We start from the raw sequence: 27,420 nt of genomic DNA on the forward strand, positions 1-27,420 counted from the left end.
TACCTTATGAACATCCGTAAGAATTTTATCATTTAGCTCTAATTGTCCAAATTAGAAGAGTTGAAACTTTCAGACGAATTCACTTAGTCTCCTATAAAAGCTGGTTTTTAAATTAAATCAGACCTCAGAATACATTTCATTAGGGCAATTTTCCCTCTGAGACCAATCTCTAAAACCGGAAGGAAAGATGTCTTAAAATTGTCCTGGTGTCTTCTCAGTGTACCGTAGCCACATCTCCATAATTACATGTATGGATACGTAGCCATTAGTTGATCTCAACCCTTAAGTCATCCTATTTCACTACTGCATGTCAGGTTTTAGAAACTAATAAATTTCTACATTGTTTGTGCCAGTTAGAAACACATTTTCCATGATATACTGCCAAATGTATCCTAATTGATCCACAGATTTCCCCCCAAAGAATAATCATTACATCTAAAAGCATGTGGTGCAGGCTAGACAGGAAGAGGTAAGCACTTGGAACTCTAAACTGGCTGTGGGTAGAAAGAGTTGACGACACCCGATGAACCAGAGTCCAACTCAGTAGGAAGAATACAGACAACAGATGGTAAGGCAAGTAAACATTTGGCCTCCTGACTACTCAACACAATATAATGAAGGTGCCTCTACAGGCAGTACTCTGGAACTCAGCAGAGCAAATGATAAATCTGCCACAATGTTATGTCCCAGGTATGGAGCCAGAGCTTAGGAAGAATTAACCAGTTCTTAGAAGGGAAGTCATTTAAGAGCAAAACAGAAATCCAGCCTCAGACAGTCTCTGTTCCTTGTTAGACGTCAACGACAGGACTTGGATCCTGGAAATAACAGGGAGAGGGAGAAAGAGAGGAAGAGAGTTGGTATGAACAAAGAGGAAAATTATATTAAAATGTGGACAGATTTGGGGTAGGTGCTCATCTCGTAGGAAAACTGACTTGCTCTTGAGTTACCTGATTCAGCATTTTAAATCTTTCTTGACATAGAGTCAGTCTCCGTCCCAGGAGCTAGAATGAGGCAGAGGGAGTATAGGGTTGAGGTAAACATCTCTTCTAGTAGAAGGGCAGGAATTCAGAAACAGAGGAGCTGGTAGGTCCCAAGATGATGGCAGAGTCATCTGGAAAGCTCCCGATTCCTTCATAAACACTTGACCTTCCCAAGTTGATATTTGGAAATCACCCCACTTCCTTGACTTTTCACAAGCCTGGGTAGTTAATACTAAAGACATTTCAATTTACTTCTACAACGGATAACCCAAGAGGAGTGCTGGGCTTAAAGTTACCCTAAAATTTTAAATCTGAAAATTTTAAAAAAATTTTAAATCCTGAAAGAAAATTTAAATCCTGAAAGAAGTGTGCAAAAGAGAATGGGAGATAATATATAAAACACAAATAATTTCTCCTGTTTTTCCTACGTTTGCTGAGTTCCTATTTAACACATTATAGCAAAATCAACATACCTGAACTATGACTAAAACCAGTAATAGGGGAAAAAAAAAACCTACTAAAAGTATATTTATAAAACTCACTTCATCATAGGCCACCAAGCTGCAAAGGAGATAATACACATGTAGTTACTGTTTAAAGGGATTATTCAAATTAATGTCTCTTGTATGAATTTTACATTAATATCCAGACCATTTGAAAGTCAACCCTCTATCAGAGTTGTTTCTCTCAACCTTTCCCTACTTCCTAACATGGAATTTTGATTCAAGAGATAAACACGTCATGGTTCATTGATTGCTAGTCTCTCATCTTTCCTTGTCCCATACACCTGGCATGGTTTCCTGGTGATGAATTCAGAAGCTGGTGAGAGACATGGTGTTGTGTAAATACTGGCTATTATTATGGCTTCTGGGATTATGGTTACTTTCCCTGCTCCACTGATTCCATATCTATATTTGCAACTACTACCCATGTCTGGTTCTTGGACACAAGCTCCATATGATTGCTTCAGTTAATGTCTATTTTGCAATTCCATATTCAGAGTTGCCTCATCCCTCAAAATGGCAGCTTCATGAGGGTAATGAAATCTCTCATCTTAGCTACTTTTTCCTCCCTTCTGTTTAAGAACTTCTAGGTCGATTGCATATCAATGAAAATCCACCAGGAAGTGGTGATGTTATTTCTGGCTTTTCCATTTAAACATCAACCTCCATCCATGCCACAATATACCTTACACAGTTAAATAGGATGGGTTCCAACCATGATTTGGTAGTGAGAGCCCAAACAAACATTGCTCATACCCTGTCCTTTGGGGGTCTCTACCCCATTATGATTCCTCCTGAAACTGCAGAAGGAGATCTTTTTTCAGTTTGCTAAAAAGTTTAGAGGTATCGGATATGATAATTCCTTAACTCGAATTAATATGAACTACAATTCAGATTTCTAAGCTTACTGTTGATACACATGCTTGGTTTAAGGGAGGATGGGTAAGTTATCTTTGTATGGACTGAAAAGCACCAAAAACTTACCTTCTTCTCTCTCTTCACATGTCTTTTCAATAATCTCAAACCTTTTCAAGGTAGTGAAATACAATTTGATACCCTCAGAGAAAGAAAGGGGAAAAAAAAGAGAGAGAGAAAGAGAGGTAAAGAGAAGGACATTTATATATTTAAGCATATTATTTTATTTTGATTAGTCAAGTGTCTTATATTTTTCAGCCCAATAAGTTCATTAAATTATAAATAACTTCTCTCATCAAGTTCACTAATTATTAAACATTTGACAAATACCTAGCAAAGTTTTATGCCTTTATTTGGGCTGTTGATCACTTTCTCATTCGTGAAATTCCTTTACTTACTAATTTCAGTTTTTCTCTCCGGTCATTTCCTTTCTTGTTCTGAGGATTTTTCATTTTCAAACACCATGAGAGTCTGAGTCTTAAAATTGTGTATTACCATTAAGAGATACAACTGAAAGTTCAAACTCCATTAGTCAAGACTATAATGAATATATCGATATCAATAGACAAAATATTATTTCAATACTTTATTTTTATCATATTGATATCTATACCTTGTTTTTAAAAAATAGGATTGCAAGGCTTATACAGGAAAAATATGTCTTGTACATGACCCTTCAACTCAGCCCCTAAATCCTATTCCTTAGTGTGCTTTTCTACTTCTTTAGCTCTTCTTCTTGGTTGCCTCCCTATTTCTATAAAACATGCTTATATAAAGCTATGTCCGGGGCTTTCAAGTTTGTCATGTATTGTTCCAAATTGTTTATACTCCATCTCCACCCTCCATGTTAATAAAAGAAAATTAAATATCTCTATTGCTAGTGTCATTGTCACTTGGGTTTTCCATTACTTGCAGTCAAAAGCAATCTTAAATAATGCATGATGGCAACACTATTTGGGAAATTCCATCTTCTGCCTCACCCAGGGAACTACCTCTATCCTTCAAAACTTAGGTCTGGAGTCCTCTTTTTGGGTGAGGTCTACTGCTATGGCCCATCTCCCCCAGTACAATACACATAGTTTGTATTCTTTTCTCCCATACTACCACATGACCAACATGAATACCCTCACCATTGCTTTCATTGTATTATGTGAAAATTTTAGCCACCTGTCTGACTTTCCTAAGAGGCTATAACCACCAAATAGTGTAGTCACATTTCGTTTAACTTTTTATTGTTATGGGTAACTATGGAAGATTTTAGAACTCACTGAGGACATATTCAATGTGGTGAGTTGAATGTTTCATAATTTCTAGTTTCAGTGTTTGCTAATCTGTCATGCCTCCAACTACTTGATAGGTGCTTCAGACTTCTATCAAAATAGCAACTCACCAGCACCAGAGTCTCAGAGAAATTGGTAAGAGAGAAGGGCATTCTATTTAGGACTTATTGTAATCTTGAAGGAGAACAAAAGGCACATGCACTTTGGAAATTCTTCCCTCCAGATTATTCTAAGTGCACCCCCCATAACCTACCCTAGATGATAATCACTATTCTAAATATCTCAGCAAAAGGTAATGATTATCTCTAACGGTTCTCTTAGTTGAACTCAAATCATACCAAGTATCTCCAATTAGACTCTCATGCCCTTCAAACCTTAAATTTTCAAAACTACTTTTTATAACCTACTTCTCCTTGAAATACTATCTTTGTTAGAAAACCCATCATTTAAACAGTCACTCTACTCAAGATCTTGGCAATTATTCTTAGGCTTCTGTCTCCATTATCCACAATACACAATCCGCTGTTAAATTCTAGTTCAATCCTATTTTCTAAGGTCCTCACCAACCTACTAACCCCTCCCCAGTCCGTCTCCTAATGCCTTGGCTGAGGCTATGCGAGTCTCCTGTTTGAATTCTTAGCCTTCTGACTGCTTTTAGTTTTGTTCAGTTATACAGTGCTGTCAGTTTGAGTTTTCGGCAATGAAAATCTGATGGTACTACTTTTCTGCTTAAGTCTTTGAAGGCACTTAGGATAATACATAATAAATCTTCTTAGTTTCAACTTTGACTCATATTCCAAAGAATTTTCTCAAGTCAGGCAGATAGAGGTGATGCAATGTAAGATGTCAACTCATGAATACTATTTAAATTTGTCTAGATAAATGGTTTCTTGTTTTGGAAAAAAAAAAAAAACTACCATCACCAAAAGTGTCTCTGGTTCAGCAATGTGAATAATCTTGAATCCCAGGAAGTTCCTTCATGGAACTTCCCTCCTCGCTGCTTCTTGGGAGGCCAGCCCACCCCCATGCCAAGACTGTGCATGCTCATAAGCAAAAAGGTTGAGTGTTGCCACCCGGAATGGGCTTCTTGTTATTTATTCACCTTTGAGAAATGAACGGAGTCAATTCCAGCTTTCTCTTCAGCAGTTTATGACTCTCAGTTTTATATGTTTTATTTTATTTTTTTCAGTGTTCCAAAGTCCGTTGTTTATCCAGCACACCCAGTGCTCTATGCAATACGTGCCCTCCATAATACCGACCACCAGACTCACCCAACGCCCTACCCTTCTCCCCTCCAAAACCCTCAGTTTGTTTCTCAGTGTCCACAGTCTCCCATGGCTTGTCTCCCCCTCTGATTTCCCCCAACTCACTTCTCTCTATCTCCTGTCCTCTATGTTATTCCTTATGCTCCACAAGTAAGTGAAACCATATGATACTTGACTCTCTCTGATGGACTTATTTCACTCAGCATAATCTCTTCCAGTCCCATCCATGTTGATAGAAAAGTTGGCTATTCGTCCTTTCTGATGGAGGCATAATACTCCATTGTATATATGGACCATATCTTCTTTCTTCAATTCATCCATTGAAGGGCATCTTGGTTCTTTCCACAGTTTGGTGACTGTGGCCATTGCTGCTATGAACATTGTGGTACAGATGGCCCTTCTTTCCACTACATGTTTCTTTGGGGTAAATACGCAGTAGTGCAATTGCAGGGTCATAGGGTAGGCCCGTTTTTAATTTCTTAAGGAATCTCCACACTGTTTTCCAAAGTGGCTGCACCAACTTGCATTCCCACCAACAATGTAAGAATGTTCCCCTTTCTGCACATCCTCTCCAATCTCAGCTTTATTTTAAGGCACACTCTACGATGTTGAGATGGAGCTCACTGACCCTCCACTCGCTTTTCCACTTTCCACTACTGCAAAATGCTGGGAAACTGAAGCTCGTGACCTAACAGGCCTGATCGACAGCCTTCTGGTAGAACTAGAGTCAGGGAATGGAAAGGAAAGAATGAATACCAGCTTGTCCCAAATTATATATGCATTTACATAAAGTCATCCCACCTCAGGATAGGAGTAAGGGTGAAGGATTTCCTGAATCTAAGAAATCTCTGCTACCCATTTTCTACAAAGAGCCTCAATACTGACACAGGCTGTCAATTCACACTCGAAAAGGAGTTTTCCACTCATGCAGTTATAATCCCATAGTTTCACTCCTGTCATCGGCAGCTACACCCGGGGAACAGAATATGGGGTGTTCACAGACTTCCTGAAGTCCAAATGAACTAAAAATTATCCATCTCAAATAGATTTTTTTTTAAATGAGCTTTGACATTCCAGGTCTCATTTTTGACACATTGAAACATAATAATCATTTAATTCTACTGTTCCTAAATTGATGCTATTAAGTTTTTTTTTCTTTCACCTTAGCTACATTATTCTCAACCACCCAGCTTCTGTCCATTTCTCCTCTTCATTTTCTTTCCGTTATGATTCATGTGTTCAGCAGTTGGCTTTTCTTTTCTTGGTAATTGAACTTTGGGCAGAAATTCAACATCTCTCTTAACCCTTGAAAAGGGCTTCCTTTTGCACCATTTTCTGTTCAAATTTAATGATAGCAAATATTTTAGAACAATATCAACCATTTTATAAATTTCACACCACTCCCCCCAAAAAATCTTTCCAAAGTTTTAAGTAATCAAATGAGTTTCATATAAAAGGTTTATTTAGCCCACTCGCAATTTAATTTCCATTTTCATAATTATTTGCTACATATTATAAAGGTCTTCACTTTATTCTTAGATAACATCTGGTTTTCCTAATTTAGGGAAAATCATAAAACATCTAAAGTGAAGAAATGGGACGCCTGGGTGGTTAAGTGGGTTAAGCCTCTGCCTTTGGCTCAGGTCATGATCTCAGGGTCCTGGGATGGAGCCCACGTCCAGCTCTCTGCTCAGCGGGAAGCCTGCTTCCTCCTCTCTTTCTCTGCCTGCCTCTCTGCCTACTTGTGACCTCTGTCTGTCAAGTAAATAAATAAAATATTTTAAAATTAATTAATTAATAATTAGATAAAGTGAAGAAACAGGGTATCTCAGTGCATAATCATTACTAAATTCTTAGGAGCATTTCACTATTTGTCATTTGTCAAAAATCGGGCAAAATTCAGATTTTGAATGAAAAAACTATTTTAACTCAGTTGGACTCATTTCCTACAGAGAAATACCATTGACTCCTGAACATGTAGGGGTTCACTTATACATGGATTTTTTTCTTCAATGAACACAGTACTATAAATACATTTGTCTTATTACTTTCTTTTCTGGATTAAGTTTTTATATTAATTCCAGTACAGTTAACATACAGTGTTATACTAGTTTCTGATGTACAATTAATTTCTAGTGACTCAACTCTTACGATTTCTTAATAGCAGTTTCTTTTCTCTAGCTTACTTTATTGTAAGAATACATTTAAAATATATTTAAAATATTTTCTTTAAATATTTATTTATTTAAAATATATCACATACAAAGCATGTGTTAAGCAACTGTTTTTAGTTAAGTACTAACAAGTACTTAAGTACTTTTAGTTAAGTACTAACAGTCTATTGTTTACTAGTAAGTAAACAATACTTCTAGTAAACAATAGACTGTTAGTACTTAAATTTGGTGGAAGTTAAAATTTATATGTGGGTTTTCAGCTGTATGGGGTAGGGGGAGGTCAGCTTCCCTAACCTCCATGTTGTTCAAAGTTCAAGTGTATAGCAGTGTATTTAACTTGGAATTCATGGACTGACTTCAGGATGTCAATGAATCCTCTGAAATTACACCGAAAAAGTGTGACTATTCATATGCAATTGTTTTTCTTAGGATGATATATTTCAAAGGTGATATATTTCAAAAGATTCTCAAATGTGTTTTTTTTTAAAAAAAAAGTGTATTACACTGAAATTGGTAATACAAGATACACAGTTGAGAAGAACAGTTAGCATTATGTCAGATAAGTACAAATTCCTTTCAAACTTGGGCTTAGAGTATTTTTGACAATATTAACATGTATCTTTACAAAAGCCTTTCTTTAAGATAATACTGAAAAATGACATTATAATTTCCATATCAAAATCTCAATGGATTCGGACAGATTTCGTTGTTTGAACTCACTTATGCTGAGAAAACAGTTATAAAAATCATGTCTTCAAAAAAGTTGTAAAGCTCATTGTTGAAAATTCACACTAATGACCCAGTAGGAGTCTGATGGCTCTCATTGTGGATTACTCATTTTTTTTTTTCATGTTTAAGCTTTTAAAAGTGTTATATATTTTAAGCGGCATATATTAATCTATACACTGACAAATTTTGACAAGCTTATTTTCCATTCTAATCTACACACCCCAAATCTGTCAGGACTGACCATTTTTCTCAATAAACATCAGTCTAAAAGTTTAAGTGACTTCTCTCCATAATCATGGAGTAAGTAAATTATGGAGCTCAGTCTATTCCAAGGTATTCTAAAATCAAGTCTAGTCTTTTTTGTCTAGAACCATTTTGTTGTCTTGAGCAGACAGAGGCAAAGAATCTGACTATATTATTGCTTCCAGGAGACATACTCAATTGTTAATATTTGGTAAAAGGGTTGCTCAATATAGAGATATATTAATGCTATCATAATGCAATGAAATTATATCTTAAGTTAATTTTCCAAGTAATTATTTTACTGAAGTAGCAATATATGAACACATATTAAATATATATATATGTGTGTGTGTGTGTGTGTGTGTACACATGTTCACATCCTCATACATACATATACAGTTTTGATAAGGGGTTTAAAAATATGTACACTTACATCCTTTAATGGAATTATTGAGTACACTCTGTCCTTATGATGAAAATGGGAACATTGTTTTGATGATTTTTTACTGTGCCAAGCTGAGATTAAATGATGTGCCGTGAAGCTGAGGGTGAGGAGCTCTTCACTCCCCACAGCTTATGTCCATAGACTGAATGACCACTCTTGGCTTGATCTCTCAACACTCAATGTTAAGTCTTCATGCTTTGCTTCATCCTCCCACTCTTGGTTTTCCCGATTTGACTGCCTCACTCTCCCAGTCGTAGCCTGTTGGCAGTTAGGGAGAAACCAGATAACCAAATGTCTTCTTTCAGTTAATTTGATTTCATGGGTTGAGACCCCTTTTTTTCCTGGAGGCGTGGTCAAGGTCATGAGCTGTCATGACATATGGTTTTATGCAATTCTTATTCAGGGATGATTACATTTATGAGGCATTATTATTATGCTGTATCACACATAGTTTGGGAAATATAACCAGTATGAAAAGTGACAGAGGACAGTACAGGACAGATTACCCTTTCTGTGCTAAATGGAATTGATTTTTGTCCGTCTTCCTCTGCACAGAACTCATGCATTCTTCTGGTTAGAGTGAAAACGAATAGAATACACATAGTATGCCATTCTGTTTGATCCAACTGTGGACACGTTGCTGACAGGAAGACACAGAAGGGCATTCCATTCCGGCTTACCTTCTATCAGTATTTCTCAGAGAGGAGTGTTCATAATATCCAGGACCTCTCTCTTGATCTGCAAGGTGATTCCTGTAGTATATCGTTAATTTTATGAATGAGTATATTTTATTTTAGACATAAATAAATATTGAAATCATGGCAATTTGTCTTTGGGCTCTTCCCATGTTATATATACATGCTAGGTAGATAGTAAGCCATAATACATATTTATTGTCTTAAAATCTACATGAGAAATAGCACACATTTCATTTTTAATTTTTTCACCCTTCTGAAAATACCGTAATTAATCCAAAGCACGCAAACTATTTTTCTTCTATCAAAATATTTGACAAATACATTATCACTCAGTATATGTCCAAAAAAACCCTCAATTAACTTATCACTATTCACTCTAACAAGCACTAGAGGTGCTCTAACAGGAGGCGTGTACTGCCCGAGTATGGTTTAAGTTGAATTTCAGATTTGAAGGAGCTAAAAATCTTGAAAGAGATAAACATATTCATTATGCCACTACTTTTGTTGCCTCCAGATCTGAAGTTCCTCGGATTTGCAGCTCTTCTAAAGCAATGAAGAATTTCAATAGAGGCACATGCCAGTAGTGGGATGTCTGTAAGCCCTCTTGAGATAAGGTCCAGAAATTATAATTCCAAAGATGACCGTCATCAGCGAACAGCTTGCTGCCTCTTGGGTGATCTCAGGTCCTGGGCTGACAGAGCGGACCTTAGAGGCTGTAGCCAAGCAGCAGCAGCCCCTAATGGCAGACACACACCCGCACCCCACCCCCAACCCCCCAGGAGGAAAATCAAGCTCCTAGGGGAGGCCACTGAGGGGAACATTTGCCCTGGCGCATGCATGGCCTATTCCTGGGAATATGTCAGTTTTCCTTTGCTTTTAAAACACAGCCCCCTGCTGAGCCATGTAACAGCCCGAGGCAAGAGGAAAGATCAATAATACTGATCGCCTCTTTATTTAAAAGTTTTATAGTTCATCCCTTTCTACATTTTGCAGTCATAGATATAGATATAGATATAGATATATAGATATAGATATATATTGCTTCTCTTACTGCTTCAGTTTTTTGGGGGCCCCTTAAGTTTTGCATCTGAGGCAGGTACCTCTCCACATCTTTAACTGAAAACTCATGCAGCACCTCTTGGGTGAAGCCTAGAAATCCCTACTTTTACAATGTCACATTAGAGTGTGGTCGATGCGCTCCTACATCAGAGCTTACACTGTAGCCAGCAGCTCATCTGTCTCCCCCTAGACCTGTCCTCGGGCTCAGAAGACGACTCCTTCTACAGTCACCAAGTCTCCTTCTGTACATCTTTAGAAGCTTAAATTAATAAGAAGCATTGAATAGATTTGTATTCAATATATGTTGACATTGTTATTTGTGGCTTTTCACCTGTCCCTATAGAAGCTAGGCAAGTGGAATTCAAAACATGGTCCCAAAGAAGTCACTGAATCTTTGGGTAGGGGTGTATATGTGTGTGTGTGTTTGTGTGTTTTCAGTCTTTTTGCTAAGACTTTCAAACTACCATTGCTTTCAGCGTGTAATACCTATAATGTGAAGAAGCTACAGATGAAGTGGAAAGAAATGTTACACTTTGCTATTAGCATAATGTAGGCATCAGTTACATAGGTTTTGAAAACACTTTGCTGGATAGTTTGTTTTTTCATTTAAAAATATGTATTAAATATTTATTGAATAGCCATTCTTGGGTGAGATTACAAATAAAGACAAAATTTATTAGGAAATAAACAATTTGAGCTAAGGTCTGGTATGTATTACTCAAAACATAAACCCAGAAGAACCATAAAATATTTATTAGTTCAAAACCAAGTTATTCTAAAATGTCTAGGGCTTCATGGGATTTCATTAATGCATGGAAAATTTGGCTGTAAATCCATTATTTCCAATTTATAACTACAGGTAACATGATGAGTCACAAGACTTAAAAAACCAATGCAAAACTGAAAAAGTTTTATATCATGAAATTTAGAACTCCTTTTTGCACACCACAGCAGATTGGAAAAAATCACAGAGAAGAGTCTTGATTAAAAGGGGGTAAGCTTAACAAAATATGAAATACAGATGCAGAGAATTAAACATCACCACTTTTTATCCCTTCCACATTTTTACATTAAAAATAGAATATCAGGGGGTGCACCTGGGTGGCTCAGTGGGTTAAGCTTCTGCCTTCGGCTCAGGTCATGATCCCAGGGTCCTGGGATCGAGCCCCACATCGGGGTCTCTGTTCTGCAGAGAGCCTGCTTCCTCCTCTCTCTCGCTGCCTGCCTCTCTGCCTACTTGTGATCTCTGTCAAATAAATAAATAAAATCTTTAAAAAAAAATGGAATATCAGGACTTGAGGGTTGGTTGAACCAGGAATTCTCATGTTCCCATTGTTCCCTGGAGGAGCACTATTTCTGAAGACTTTGGAAAGCCTTACAGTAACCCAAATCTCTGGACAATTTCAGAAAGCTATGAAGAAATTTTATGAGAGCAGCAATTCACTCACTAACAAAATGCTGAATATTAAGTCACCTGTGCCTCAGCCTTCTCCCACTCATCCACCCAAGAAAACAGTGCATGATAAAAGCTCAGGCAAGAGTAGGAGACTGAAAATGCAAATCCGGTGGATTCATTTCACACAGAGCAAATACTTGTTGAGTCCCTCCTGTGTTCTGAGAACTATGATAACAATCCAAGCAGATCCACAGATAGATCCTCAATATTGAACTCTCCAAAATGCTAAAGCCCATCTTTTGTGAACCTGGCCTAGTCAACTTCAGACTAACTAACCCTTGGGGTCAGGTTGGTTGGATTCAAGGCAAAGAGGGCAAAGGCCATCTTTTCTTCTTGGTAATTAAAATATACACTCCTTGGTGTCAAAGCAAAATGTCTATACTGCTAAGAGCCATCTATACTTTCAATGCCATCCTGATCAAAATTCCACCAGCATTTTTCAAAGAGCTAGAACAAACAATCCTAAAATTTATATGGACCCAGAAGAGACCCCAAAATGTTAAGGAAATTTTGAAAAAGAAAAACAAAACTTAACAATTTGGGGTCTCTTCTGGCTGGTGGAATTCTGGGTCCATACAAAATTTATGTTTGTTCCAGCTTTTTGAAAAATGCTGCCTAATTTCAAGCTTTACTACAAAACTATGATCACCAAGATAGCATGGTACTGGCACAAAAACAGACACATAGATCAGTGGAACAGAGTGAAGAGCCCAGATATGGACCCTCAACTCTATGGTCAAATAATCTTTGACAAAGCAGGAAAAAATATCCAGTGGAAAAAAGACAGTCTCTTCAATAAATGGTGCTGAGGAAATTGGACAGCTATGTGTCAAAGAATGAAACTCGACCATTCTCTCACATCATACACAAAGATAAATTCAAAATGGATGAAAGACTTCAATATGAGGCAGGAATCTTTCAAAATCCTAGAGGAGAACATAGACTGTAACCTCTTTGACATCGGCCACAGCAACTTCTTTCAAGATGTCTCCAAAGGCAAAGGAAACAAAAGTGAAAATGAAATTTTGGGACTTCATCAAGAACAAAAGCTTCTGCACAACATAGGAAACAGTCAAGAAAGCAAAGAAGCAACCCACAGAATGGGAGAAGATATTCACAAATAACACTACAGACAAAGGGCTGATATCCAAGATCTATAGAGAACTCCTCAAATTCAACACACACATAGTCACATCAAAGATAGTCACATCAAAAAATGGGCAGAAGACATGAACGGACACTTCTCCAAAGAATACATAAATGGCTAACAGACACATGAAAAAAATGTTCATCATCATTAGCCATCAGGAAGATTCAAATCAAAACCACATTGAGATACCACCTTACACCAGTCAGAATGGCCAAAATCAACAAGACAATAAACAATAAGTGTTAGAGAAGATGTGGAGAAAGGGGAACCCTCTTACACTGTTGGTGGGAACGTAATTTGGTGCAGCCACTTTGGAAAACAGTGTGGAGATTCCTTAAGAAATTAAAAATAGACCTACCCTATGACCCTGCAATTGCACTACTGCGTATTTACCCCAAGGAAACAGATGTAGTGGAAAGAAGGGCCATCTGTACCCCAATGTTCATAGCAGCAATAGCCATGGTCTCCAAACTGTGGAAAGAACCAAGATGCTCTTCAATGGATGAATTGAAGAAAGAAGATATGGTCCATATATACAATGGAGTATTATGCCTCCATCAGAAAGGACGAATAGCCAACTTTTCTATCAACATGGATGGGACTGGAAGAGATTATGCTGAGTGAAATAAGTCCATCAGAGAGAGTCAAGTATCATATGGTTTCACTTACTTGTGGAGCATAAGGAATAACACGGAAGACATTGGGAAATGGAGAGAAGTGAGTTGGGGGAAATCAGAGGGGGAGACAAGCCATGAGAGACTGTGGACTCTGAGAAACAAACTGAGGGTTTTGGAGGGGAGTGGGGTGGGGGTTGGGTGAGACTGGTGGTGGGTATTAAGGAGGGCATGTATTGCATGGAGCACTGGGTGTGGTGCATAAACAATGGATTCTGGAACACTGAAAAAAATAAAATAAAGTTTTAAAAAAAGGAAATAAATAAATAAATAAATAAATATGACTTATGAAATCAGCAGAGCTAAACACGTCACACCATTAATTTTTACCAGAATGGCTTACTAATACCAATGCACTAATTTGTATAGTATCTGTTACAGATTTGCAACACATTCCCTTCTCAGAAATATGAAGTCTTCTCCCATTTCTCTTCTTCAAGATCAATCATGTTGTTGTTCTTTTACTCCAGCTGCTGTCTATTCTCATTCCACATGCTGTAACAGGGGAGGGCCATATATACTCCACAGGTATCTATAACCATAGGCAATATCAGCCTAAAAATAGCTCCAACACAAAATTTACTCTTAAATTCTAGGATTTTATTTATGTAAATATCTAATCTTGACCTGGAAATCAGAGCCATTCCTCAAATCTAAAATTGAACTATTTTTTCTTCAATTAAATTTTTTATGTTTCTTACCAGTCAATGACATGCTTGTCCTCCCAGTCTCCCAAGCCATCAGGCACTCTACGAACTCCCGAAAACCATAAGAGAAGGGGTGCCTGGGTGGCTCAGTGGGTTAAAGCTTCTGCCTTCAGCTCAGGTCATGGTCTCAGGGTCCTGGGATTGAGCCCCACATCGGGCTCTCTGCTTGGCAGGGAGCCTGCTTCCTCCCTCTCTCTCTGCCTGCCTCTCTGCCTACTTGTGATCTCTGTCAAATAAATAAATAAAATATTTATTAAAAATAAATTAATTAAATTAAATTAAATAATTAAAAAATAAAAAACCATAAGAGGAAACAGAGTTGACATCCACAAAATGGATTAAGAACTATATACAGATAAACACATTGATGTCATTGCTTACTCAATCTTACTCCTTGACTTTGGAGTAATTACTTACCGTACAGCTTAATTAGAAAAACAATTTTAAAAACGATTACACGGGTGTTTTTGTATGGTTCATAATTTTGTTGACTCTTTGTAATACCACATTTATTCAATTTTTTTCTAAAAACGTACCAAAAATACAAATATGCCTTAGAGATGATTAATCATTTTTAGATAAAGAATAAGATTTTCAGTAATATTGTCATTTATACTTTCCATTTTCAGGACAGCCTGCCTTTGCCAGATCCTTGCCAAGTAACTGATTACATTTTTATTGCTTTTAGCTATTTAGGCTTCTATTAGGAGGTCTATTTGAGACTAGTTAATTCGTCAGCATGGGCCTAATAGAGTTTAGCTGTTTTGTCAATTCTGCAACTTGCCATGTAGTCTCCTATCTTTATTTAACTAATGTCCTGTAATCAGTCTGTTCCACTTCTAATAACATCAGATGGGAAACTGTACAAAGTGTGTGTCTAGAATGTGGAGCTAATGTATTGTCTTTAGCATCTGATTCTCCCTAATGATAAATTGGCAACACAATTTCTTAAGCACCTTAGTAATACCCTCTGGGCAAAACAACTGTTTTATCTCAGTGCAGAAGGTTGAAGGAACCTCCTCTCTCCTCATCTTGGATTTCTTGCTAAGGAAAATACTAACTACAAAATAAAACTTCACCAACAGAGCCTAAAGAGCCTTAGCTTTCCCATTCAAGAGGTATGTGCATAAATACTAGACACAGGTGTCTTAAAAGAAACCATTTTCCCTCACAAGGATACTATATTCTAGGGATAAATTTTTATCTGAAATCTCTTCTCCTCCTAAAAAGAGAGTAGCGTTTTTCCATTTTGTTGTTGTTGTTGTTTTTAAGATTTTATTTATTTATTTGACAGAGAGAGACAGCAAGAGCGGGAACACAAGCAGGGGGAGTGGCAGAGGGAGAACAGGCTTCCAGTTGAGCAGGGAGCCTGATGCGAGGCTTGATCTCAGGACCCTGGGATCACGACCTGAGCAGAAGGCAGACACTTAACGACTGAGCCACCCAGGTGCCCCGAGAGTAGCTTTTATTTTTTTTTTAATAGCATATTTATTTATTTGACAGAGAGAGAGAGAGATCACAAGTAGGCAGAGAAACAGGCAGAGAGAGAGGGGGAAGCAGGCTCCCCGCTGAGCAGAGAACCAGATTCGGGGCTCGATCCCAGGACCCTGAGATCATGACCTGAGCCCAAGGCAGAGGCTTAACCCACTGAACCACCCAGATGCCCCCTAAGAGTAGCTTTTGAAGATAAATTCTCCTCTCCCATACTTTACCAACTTCACCACCCTAACACAGAGATAAGAAAATCACCACCCTAACACAGAGATAAGAGATGAAGTAAAATAAAAAATATGGAAAGCAGACAGAGTCGAGAACTCCAAGGAGACACAGTGTATTGGACAAAAGCCAATCTCCTCAAAAACGCTGTTGATAAAGACTTTGTACTCTGAGGAATACTTGGAGCAAATTTATCAAGGAATACACTGCTATCAGAAATAAGAGCTAAAACAAGGAAGCCATCATTTAAAGGTGTGGTGTTGAATGTGAACAGAAAAGGGAAGGAATTATATAAACAAAGGAGTGATGAAAATCAGTACTGCTAAAGAAGATTGAGACAGACATGATCAACATAAAAATATTCTTTAGACACACATAGTTAAAAGTTTCATTTTTCTTATTGAAGAAGAATTGGTGGAATTACAGAATGGGGAAGAACTGTCATGTGGTTCATTCTTCCTCAAATATTTTATGTTCTCCTTATACATTCAACATTCTGGTGCCCCAAAGTGAGAAAACCAGGTAAATGATGCATACTTGTTGAATGCTGGCTTCCCTAAAGTATCACTCAAACGATCTGTTAATCAGACAAAGCTAAGTGCATTAACAGCAGAAGTGGGCACAAGTATATGAAAGTCTTAGCCTTTCAGAAAGAGAAAAGTGATGCCTTGATATCCATATGGTTTTAGAATCTGGTTTAAGGCTTATCTTTTGGGATGTGTGGTAGGCAGAGGGTGAGGTAGAGATGGGCTTGATTAGAATGGGGTGAGGGTCCTAATACCCTAGTTTAGTATTGGTGGACATGGCAAGGATTGGTTTCAAAGTTTGGGGAATAAGCCATCTGTTGATGTTGTGTTTTTAAGAGTTCAGCAGTTTGATGTTTATCTAAATGATTTTCTTCATAGAAATGGGGTTATTGCAACCTTCATCTTCCCGAAATGGAGTTTCTTAGAATAATAAAATCATGTTGATGAAATGGTAAAATTAGACTGATTTAAAATAGAAAGTAGTCTATGTAGATATAGTTGGTTTTGGCTTTAAACTACAGAAAAGAGCTATAGTTTATAGTTAAACATCTACTGGTCTACACTCAAGGTGCTGAGTTAGAGTCAATCTGACTGTCTCTCCCTCTCATATCCTGAGGTTCAAAGGAGACTGCAGGAAAGACAGGCACTTGATAGAGGTCATAACGCTGACTTTGCAGATAAAACTTGTAATGGACTCATGAAAATTCTGGCAAGGTAGCAGTACAAAGAAAAGTGCAGATATCAAAAATATTAAGATACGATAAAAGAAGAAAGTAGTCTGTTGTCCTAAATGATTGCAATTAACATTGGTAGAACTCTTTTTCATTTCACAGGAGCAAAGTACATGTAGTAGGAGATATCAAGTGTAATAAGGAGCATAACTTAAGTGCCAAATCTACAGGGTTTTGCATAATATGCTATTCTACCTCCATAAAAAGGCTGGTTAATAATCTTTTGTGAAATTTCTTTCTCTTATAATATGGAATTTGGCCTTCCTTTTCTTTTCTTTTAAAAATATAACCAACTGAGATGCAAGGAAACATTCTGTCTGATATTTCATCGTAGCTATCTGACTCACTTCATAAAAGTTCAAAAAAAAAAAAGCTTTTATCTCACTTTCCATTAAATACTAATTTCTCTATAGAAATTTTAAATTGACTTCTTTCCGTGTATTTTGATTCTCTGAGTAGCCATTTATGTGATCAAGTGCGGGAACTGCTGATCCACATGGAAGGTGAAGAGTGTATTGAAGTATGCAGATCACAGGACATGGTACCTGGTAGACATTCAAATTGTTTTTCCAAAAACTCTGGTTTCATAGTTTCATATCAGTAAGAACAGAGGTCTAAAAACACATTGTTTCTGCAAAATGAAATATTTTCTGTCTCATCTTTATTAACAAGATTCTGTCATCTCTGTTTCCTTCTCTGATCTCAAATTGAGAACTTGGTGAGAACTCTCAGGGAAAATTTTGGATTGCCTTATGTGGGTATTCTTGTGCGGTTGGTTTAGAATGGAAGTGATGGATCACACACAGGCTGATCAGCAAATTTGGAAACCAGAGTGGACCCAAAGGGATATTAAGTGCACTTCTCAGAAGCTACAGCACTGGTGTGAATTATAAATCAAAGTTTATTTCAAACTTGTTGCAGACAAGCATGGAACCTTATAATACATGTTATAAATTCATGAAAATAAACACCAAACTACTGGCTCTCTCTGAAAAAACAATGAAGTATAAAGATGGTCTCAACAAGAAAAGGTAAACTCGAGTTACTCACTTCTCCAAGACGTGTGATTTATAAATATTAAATAAGAAAATGAAGACTAAAAAATCTCCAAGATATGAAAAATTTTGAAGAAATTAGATCTACTTATTCACATTGAAACCATAATGCAAGAAACATAAAATTAAAGCAGTAAGTTAACACTTTGAAGAAAATGTGTTAACAGATCATCCATTGCCAGGAGATATGAAATAACATAATAAAATTGAAAGAGGGAATGATAAAATGGAAAACTAGGAAAGTGGCTGTTAAAAGAAATAAAGTGTAAAGTCAGAATCAGAATTTAGTGTGCAATAGGAAAAAAAGAAAACCAGGAAAACATTAAGAGCAAAAGAGAAATATTATGCCACAAGGCAGAACAATCTAAATCTATAAAATAATGCTTAAAAGGATCAAAAGGAAGCAAATATATTAAAAGTGAAGCATATTTATGTACAATGTATTACATTGTATGTTAAATATGTCAATTGAAAGTATAATTACAGTCCCCAGTACACATGGTCAAGGTCTTACATAGCCTCCATTAAGTCATAAATTTTGTTTTTGTTCTGTTCCCTGTAGTTTCTACAGCACTTAGAATAGTTCCTAGCACCCTAGAGACAAAATAAATAAATAAATAAATACTCATATTTTTGAAAAATGCAGACAGGAGAAAGAATTGGGTCATAACACAATGAACACATGCATCTTCTTTGTCTTCTGCCTAAACTCAGTTGAAATGACGGAAAATTTAAAAAAAATTAATGTATAGTAGTGCTGGATAGCAAATATAATGTCAAAATTTTCTAAGAAAAATATGAAAATATATATATTCATAAATATTGTATAAAATTTATATAAATTTTTATGAATTATATAATAATAATTGGGTTAAAGACCCTCTGCCCTGCATTGAGCTCTCTGCTCAGCGGGGAGCCTGCTTCCTCCTCTCTCTCTGCCTACTTGTGATCTCGGTCTGTCAAATAAATAAATAAAATCTTTTAAAAAAATGGAAAAAAAATTAAAAAAATAAAATATATAATTATATAAATAATAATTATTTTTATTATAATTATATAATATATAATTAATAAATATAATAAATTATATAAAAATTATATTAAAAGATAAATATATATAAATAGAAAAATAAGAAAAATTTTCTAAGAAAAATACAGAGCAACTCTTAGAGAAAGCAGACAGGACAGAATTGAAAAATAGGCAAGACTCAGAGAATTCTCATCCAGGCATAGTGCTATAGAGGAAGACCACGATATGTTCTAACATCATAACCAAAGGTGTCCTTCAGGACACCCGTCATTCAGAATTAACTGAGAAAATATATTTAAGGAATCTGGAAAAGAATCTCTTCTCTTCCTGTTCTACTAAACTGAATACAACCACCGAACTGGGCTACAAGCCAGTACTGCACTGGAGTCTAAACACAAGGTCACATAAAAGGACATCAGAGGGGAAAGAAACTTCTTCCAGAAGGATACCTCATAAAAGGCAACTATGGACTTATCATTTTTGACAGCATATTTCAATCCTCTCCCCCATCACCGATTTTATGTATTAAGAACTTACAAATACAAATAGGTCAATTGGTTTGCCAATAATAAGAAGAAACATGAAACATTTTAGGTAAAGTGAAATAATCAAGATAAAGGAGCCAGTGCCTATGTGACTCAGTCAGCTAAGCATCTAACTCTTGGTTTCGGCTCAGGTCACACTCTCAGGGTCGTGAGATGGAGCTCTGCCTCGGGCTCTGTGCTCAGCACAGGAGTCTGCATGAGATTTTATTTATTCAATAAATAAAGATTTACTTAAATCTTAAGAATATATGAAGGATGAGAGACAAGAAGGATACCAGCAGAATCTCGAACAGCTCTAAGTGAAGTCAAACATGAAAACAAAAGAAAGAGAAGGCGATGGGAGATAGAATTAAAAATATAAGGGGAGGGGGAGGGGGTGGAATCGTTCCAGAAGGTGTATGAGTGTTTTTGTTGAGTGGGTACCAAAACTATGACGAAAGTGAACCAAACCTAAGCATACCATAGTGAATATTTTGAACAACAGAGATAAATAAGAATCACCTTTGGAGACATGATCCTCTCACTCAGCAGCAATTAATGCTAGAGAAAGAGAAGGAATATCTTTAAAACTCTAATGGAATAGGAGCATAGAATTCTATAACCACCCAAATTACCATCTTTTGTAGAGAACAGAAGCAATTTTCAAATACATAAAAACTCAGAGTGACTCCCAACCACAAACTCTCTAGGACAGAAAACTTAAAAACACATCCCACCTTTGTCAAAACTGATTTCAAGAAAGAGGAAGACATAGGTTTAAAAAAATCAATGCACCAAGAAATCATTAAAATGTATGCTATTGGGGTACCTGGGCGGCTCAGTGGGTTAAGCTTCTGCCTTGGGCTCAGGTCATGATCTCAGGGCCCTGGCATCCACCCCTTTTCGGGCTCTCTGCTCAGCAAGGAGCCTGCTTCCCCCTCTCTCTGCCTGCCTCACTGCGTACTTGAGATCTCTCTCTCTTTCTCTGCCAAAATAAATAAATAAAATCTTTTTAAAAAGGTGTGCTATCTAATTAATACAAATGAAATAAAATAGGTATAATTCATTATTCAAAATATGTTCAGTTTGAAGGGGAGAGGGCTAGGGAAGAAGAGAAATGGAACTATTCAGGGCTTTTTTTATTGTAGAAATTATATCTAGGTATTGATAGCAAAATAAATATAAATTTTTTAGCCAGACACTAAAGGAATATGGATGTGATATATACTTTCTTCTTATAATGCTTAAACAAATGAAAAAAAATTTAAATACAGGAAAAATCAGGAAAGGAAAATCAATGCAGAAACATGATTCATTAAAAAAGTAAATTGGTAGGGCTTGTTCCAACATAACAGTGATTATAATAAATTTAAAATATCTAGATCTCTACCCTTTGAAGTAGTAAATCTTGTTTAAAAGAGAATTCAGATTCAATTTAATGAAAATACACCAAAAGCTGGCTAAAAGAGAAATGAAGGGGAAAAAAGAGAAGAACCAAGCAAATAATAGCAAAGTCAACCAGGTACAAAAAAAATTTTTAAGTCCAAAAGGAAGTCCAATGGGAAAGAGATAAGTCAGAGTAAAATGAAGTTATTTTTAAAATTAAGTTAGAAATGTTCTAATGGCTAAAAGATTCATAAATGTTTATGTCAAAATTCACCAATTCAAATACATAGCAGGGGTTTTGTTTTTTGTTGTTGTTGTTGTTGTTACTAAGTAGATAATGCAAATGATGTAGGAATCTATAAGTAAGAATCATGGGCAGCACAACCATTTTAAAACATCACGCAAGTGATACAAATGATTCACTGATCTATATCTAGCAACTGACAATCAGTGCATGAATAATACCCAAATTATGCAAACTTCAAAGTACATGAAGCAGAAATTGATAAAAACTCCAGGAAGATTTGAAAATCCCACAACTGTAGTGTGAGGTGAGTGTGATATTTGGGTAGTCCTATGAAGGAAGCATATCAAGAGAGAAGTGGTCATCTATGTTAAATGCTACTAATCGTCAAGTAAGGTAAGAACTGGGACTTCCTCATTAGAATTAGTAATACTAAGGTCATTAATAATATCGACAAGAGCTATTTTGAGTAAGGATAAAAGTTGCCATTGGAGTGAGCATAAGAGAAATGAAAAGAGAAGTAAGGACTGCTGGTACAGAAAACTTTTTCAAGCTTTGTAAATGGAAGGAAAGCCAAGGGGTGATGTCCAGAGGAAGATTAACATTAAGAAATGGGAGGGCGGACCAAGAGTCGGGGACAGGAAGTCATAATAGGTTTGAGGTAAATATATGCAGTGTCTTTTACTTTGTTCCAATAATTTGCAGTAAGAATGCATTCAGGCATTAGTTTTATAATTAAAAAAATCATTAAGATGCTAAGAATGTTTCATTTCTGATTTTGCTTTTTTTAAATAATTGGAGAAATCGCTTGTTTATATGCTGACACTAATAACGGAGTTCATGGGCAGAAATTGGACAATATATAAGGCACAGATCAAAACTGCTAGAGCGATGCTTTTAAGTAAGTGAGACAGGAAAGTATGTGGTACATCAAAGTTGGTGTTAGAAACGAAGCGTTCAATCACTGGAAAGGGGAGAAGGCAAGGTATGTGGTCACTAATGCAGATAAGCAGGTATACCATGAGGGGATACACTGAGGTTCTGGTGGCTTCAGAGAGTTCACTGAAATAACATTTCATCAGCTGCATGGAGATGGGAAAGAGTTATTGGGGATTTGAAGAGAGAGGAATAAGGACAAAGTAATCCCCTTGTGCTTATGAGTATTCTAGAGGCATAGAGATTATCCTTGCTAGTCAGTGTCACGGGCCCATTAGAAGTTAGTAATTATGGATTTCAAATGAGACCAGCAAATTGGTGATGGGTTTCCTGCAGCCACAAGGATGGATACTGAACAAGTGGAGAGTTGGACTGAACCTGGAGTGATTTAGCCAAAGGTGTGTGACATGGTGAGAGATACACAGAGGAATTATGCTGTATGCAGGGAAGTGGTCACTTTTTCTTATGGCACTGTGAAAACTAGGAGGAAACGAAGTGAACACAAATCTGTGAATATACTTAAAACCATTGAATTTTACACTTTTTTTTTTTAAGATTTTATTTATTTGACAGAGATCACAAGTAGGCAGAGAGGCAGGCAGAGAAAGAGAGGGGAGGAAGCAGGCTCCCTGCTGAGCAGAGAGCCCGATGCGGGGCTCCATCCCAGGACCCTGAGATCATGACCTGAACCGAAGGCAGAGGCTTCAACCCACTGAGCCACCCAGGCACCCCTGAATTTTACACTTTAATTGATGACATGTAAATTATATCTCAATAAGTTGCTACCAAAAGAAAAGAGAGAGGAAGTAGAAAGGAGAAGGAGGAAGAAAGACATTGAAGCAATGGGATGATGGTGAAACAGAACAGGGAAGAGGAAAAAAGAGCCCAGCATCCATTAAAATTCAATTTGAGCAAAACGTTTTTTCAGACATGTCCTGATTTTTATCCTGATGTTTGTCCTTATGTTTGATGACTCCCAAATGAGGAAGGTTATAAATTTTTTATAGGTTCACATTTTAGAATCTTTGTTTAATGGCTAATTCTACATTTTGGGTTATGATGGGTATTTTTATCATAATGGGACCTCATCAAAAAGATATTTAAGATGCTAAGAAGACTGAGAAAAGAATGTGGAGGTTGGTTGAAATGTCATTCATTGTTGGGTAGGTTGCAAGGACGCGTGGAAGAAAAAATTTGTGTGTCTATCATGTTTAATTTGTATGGGAACTCTCTTTGCCCTGGTTCCATGTTTTCCTGTGTGGAGACTTCTAGAGTAATGCTGAATGCTTTTTCCCCCATCCCTGCCCTCATGCCTTCCTGGGGTAAGAGTAATTTATCTGACCACTGAATTTGGAAAACTAGGCTTGTGGGGTCAGGCTTTCCCCCCTCTTCCTTCTAGAGGGGAACCTATTTACCCTAGGAAGCAAACGTTCTCTCTCCCCACCGTAATTTTTATAGGATTTCTTCCTGCAAAGCTAGATGCCTGAAGTATTTCAGAAGTCTCCATGGGTAACAAAACTTCAGTTCACACTGCTCAGAGATGGAAAAACTGGAATTTGAACCCAGCATTGTGACTCTAAAGCTTGCATTGTAAGCATCAGACTATGCAGTATCTATGACTTAATGTAAAGAAATTGGAATCAATCCCCCACTTGGTAAAATAAAGGAGGAAGAAACCTCATGCCCTTGCTTGATAGCATGAAGAGTGTGAGTTAACTGGGGTGTAATTAGTTGCATTTGCTTCTGTTTGAGTTCTAATCTGGATATAACCAGGCTACAGTACTTTCTGTCACACTGGGTGGGAGACTTGTCTGTTCCAGTAAACTTAGTATCTCAGGTTGCAGGAGAAGAGACATTGAACACAACTTGGGTAGGTCAGTTTCAGGGACTGGATCAAGAGAGATCAAGGATCAGAATGTATCAGGAAAAGAGTCTGGAGGTAGACAATCAATGAAACTTTACTGAATACCCCCAAGGTATTTTTCATCCATACAGAGTCATAAGTATACTAGCAGTCAATATGAAACAGGAAGAAAAGTGTTTCAAGGGGAAAGAGGAAACCATTTGAGAATAGGGCCATGAAAAGTAAAAATAGAAAAAAAGGAAAAGGAAAACTTGTATTCGGAATGAAACATTGGATAACTGCAGGATATAGATTTCATTGTGAGACCCAAAGCAGCATAGCTTTTAAAATTTAATCAGAGAACAGGCAATCAATGACCCTGTCTTAACCCATCCCAGTTAAACAGCGTAGTGAAACCGATTCAGCTGCATTCAAAGAAGGGAAAAGCAACTAGAGCTGATGTATCAGAAGCTAAAAAAAAAAAAAAAAAAAATTATTTGTAAACAGTACAGGGTTTGTTTGTTTGTTTGGTCCTTTCTGATGAATTTTTTTCACCAATATTTCAAATGAAATAAAATATCTTATTTTGTTCTATGTAGCAAAAATAAGTTGACTATAATACATGCAGGGTTAAAACAACTTTAAAAAGAGGATTAGTTTTTATTTGTTTGTTTGTTTGTTTTTAAGGCCAATCTAACATACAATGAATCTAACATCAAAGGAATCTAGATACAATGATATATATTTGGTTACAAATTATGCTTCCCCACCAGGAGGCTGCAGTTCAAAGTAGCAAATCCTTTCACATGGGTCAAAAAGGAAAAGAAATAGCTACACCAGCAATAAAACCAAACATCTGTCATTTTATGTTTACAGGGCTTTAACACCGTAATGAAGCTTAGATCACACACCCCCCTACCCTGAAATATATGATTATGCCACCAAAGCCCAGTGGCAAGGAAATAACCAAACAATATGCCTAATTGGTTTCCTTGAACAACTGATGTTGTAGAATGTTCTAGAATTGAAAATAATCTCTACTACTTGTCTTCCTGAAAATAGCTACAGGTTAAATATTTCTTGTGAGCTTTTAATGAAAGACTGATTTTAATTATATTCATTTACCATGCAAATTAGGCTTGAATCAGCCTGTTCATTAATATCATATCAGGGTTACAAAATAAATACACCACCTAAATTTTATTAAACAGGCTTAGAGTTCTGAGATATTACAGAACGTAAATTTTTAATTATGATACAAATTAACAGATTGTCTTATTACTTGATATAATGTTTGTTGTTAGCTGATGTAAATACTTGCAGATATCGTGCCCAGGCAGGATTTCATTCTTTTGTTGACATTAACAAGAAAAATCTCTTTATAAAGTTCATTTCCATTTACAATTGTAGCTTAGTCCTGAGCATTTTTTCCTCATTACATGTGAATCATTAATCATACAAAATGAATGCAGCATTGCTTTTTGTTCTCTGGAATGATGTGCTTTGTGATGAATACTTATTATCATAAATCTTTCTAAAAGAGGTCCTAATAGCATTCAGTAACTTGTAACATCAGTGAGTAAAATTTAAAGTGTACTCTTTTCCACCAGCTTTTATATTTGAAGCCAGCATCATCAATTTTCACAAGGACAATTTAAAACACAAGCGTGTAAAAACAAATATCCATACCATCAGTAATGCAAAACACATTTCATACTGTTTTTCTCCTGAACAGGATTCCACAATGCCCTTTGTTTCTTGCTTTTACACCCGCCCCCCCATATCATCAGAGCCTGCAGCTCATCATTTAGTTTCCTATGCATTAGTAAAGCAAATTTTCGGTAATTTTTTAGTTTAGATCCAGAGTCTGTATAAAAATTAAATCAAAGAAGAGAAATAATTATTTGTGAAAACTAAGATCCCTTTGCTATTGTATGGCAATTTTAATAAGGATTTTTAATGTCTTCTGGTATTTCACTTATTTTTTAATTATTAGTGTATTTATTTGTCAGACATTGAGAGAGACAGAGAGACAGAGCATACAAGCAAGGGGAACAGCTGGCAGAGGGAGAAGTGGCTAGATCCCAGGACGCTGGGATCATGACCTGAGGCGAAGGCAGTCGCTTAACCAGCTGAGCCACCTAGGTGTCCCTCGTTTGTTTGTTTGTTTGTTTATTTATTTTTATCAAAGTCTCTACTTCTGACATTTAAGCCCTTAAAATGGTCAATTATGATGGGCTTCCACAAGAGAATTTACGATATATATCCATACATTTTACACATGTAATATGCATATTTTATATTACACATATATCCTAACATACATATGTATGTTATGTATACTTATAACTGATTTTATTATAACTCCTTATCCTGGCATCTATTTCTCATTCCCAGAGTGAAACTGGATTGAATGTCCTTGTGAGAATGTGCTGAAGAATATGATAAATATTTGTAGCTCAAACCACACAAAAACCATTTTAAACACAATTAAAAAAAAAAAAACCCAAAAAATAAAAATTATCTCACCACCCAAAACCATAAGATACTAGGAATAAACCTAACCAAAAAGGTAAAAGATATGTACATTGAAAACTATAGAATACTTACGAAAGAAGTGGAAGAGAACACAAAGAAACCCAACTTTTGTAGCAACATGGACGGGACTGGAAGAGATTATGCTGAGTGAAATAAGTCAAGCAGAGAGAGTCAATTATCATATGGTTTCACTTATTTGTGGAGCATAACAAATATCATGGAGGACAAGGGGTGTTAGAAAGGAGAAGGGAGCTGGGGTAAATTGGAAGGGGAGGTGAATCATGAGAGACTATGGACTCTGAAAAACAATCTGAGGGGTTTGAAGTGGCGGGGGATGGGAGGTTGGGGTACCAGGTGGTGGGTATTAGAGAGGGCACGGATTGCATGGAGCACTGGGTGTGGTGAAAAAATAATGAATACTGTTTTGCTGAAAATAAATAAATTTTAAAAAAAGTAAAGGCAAATTCACACACAAAAAAAAAAAGGAATGGAAAAACATTCATGCTCGTGGATTGGAAAAGCAAATATTGTTAAAATGTCTATATGCTACCCAAAGCAATCTATACATTTAATGCCATCCTTATTAAAATACCACCAGCATTTTTCCCAGAG

This window comes from Neovison vison, chromosome 5 (assembly GCF_020171115.1).
Source record: "Neovison vison isolate M4711 chromosome 5, ASM_NN_V1, whole genome shotgun sequence".
NCBI lineage: Eukaryota > Metazoa > Chordata > Mammalia > Carnivora > Mustelidae > Neogale > Neogale vison.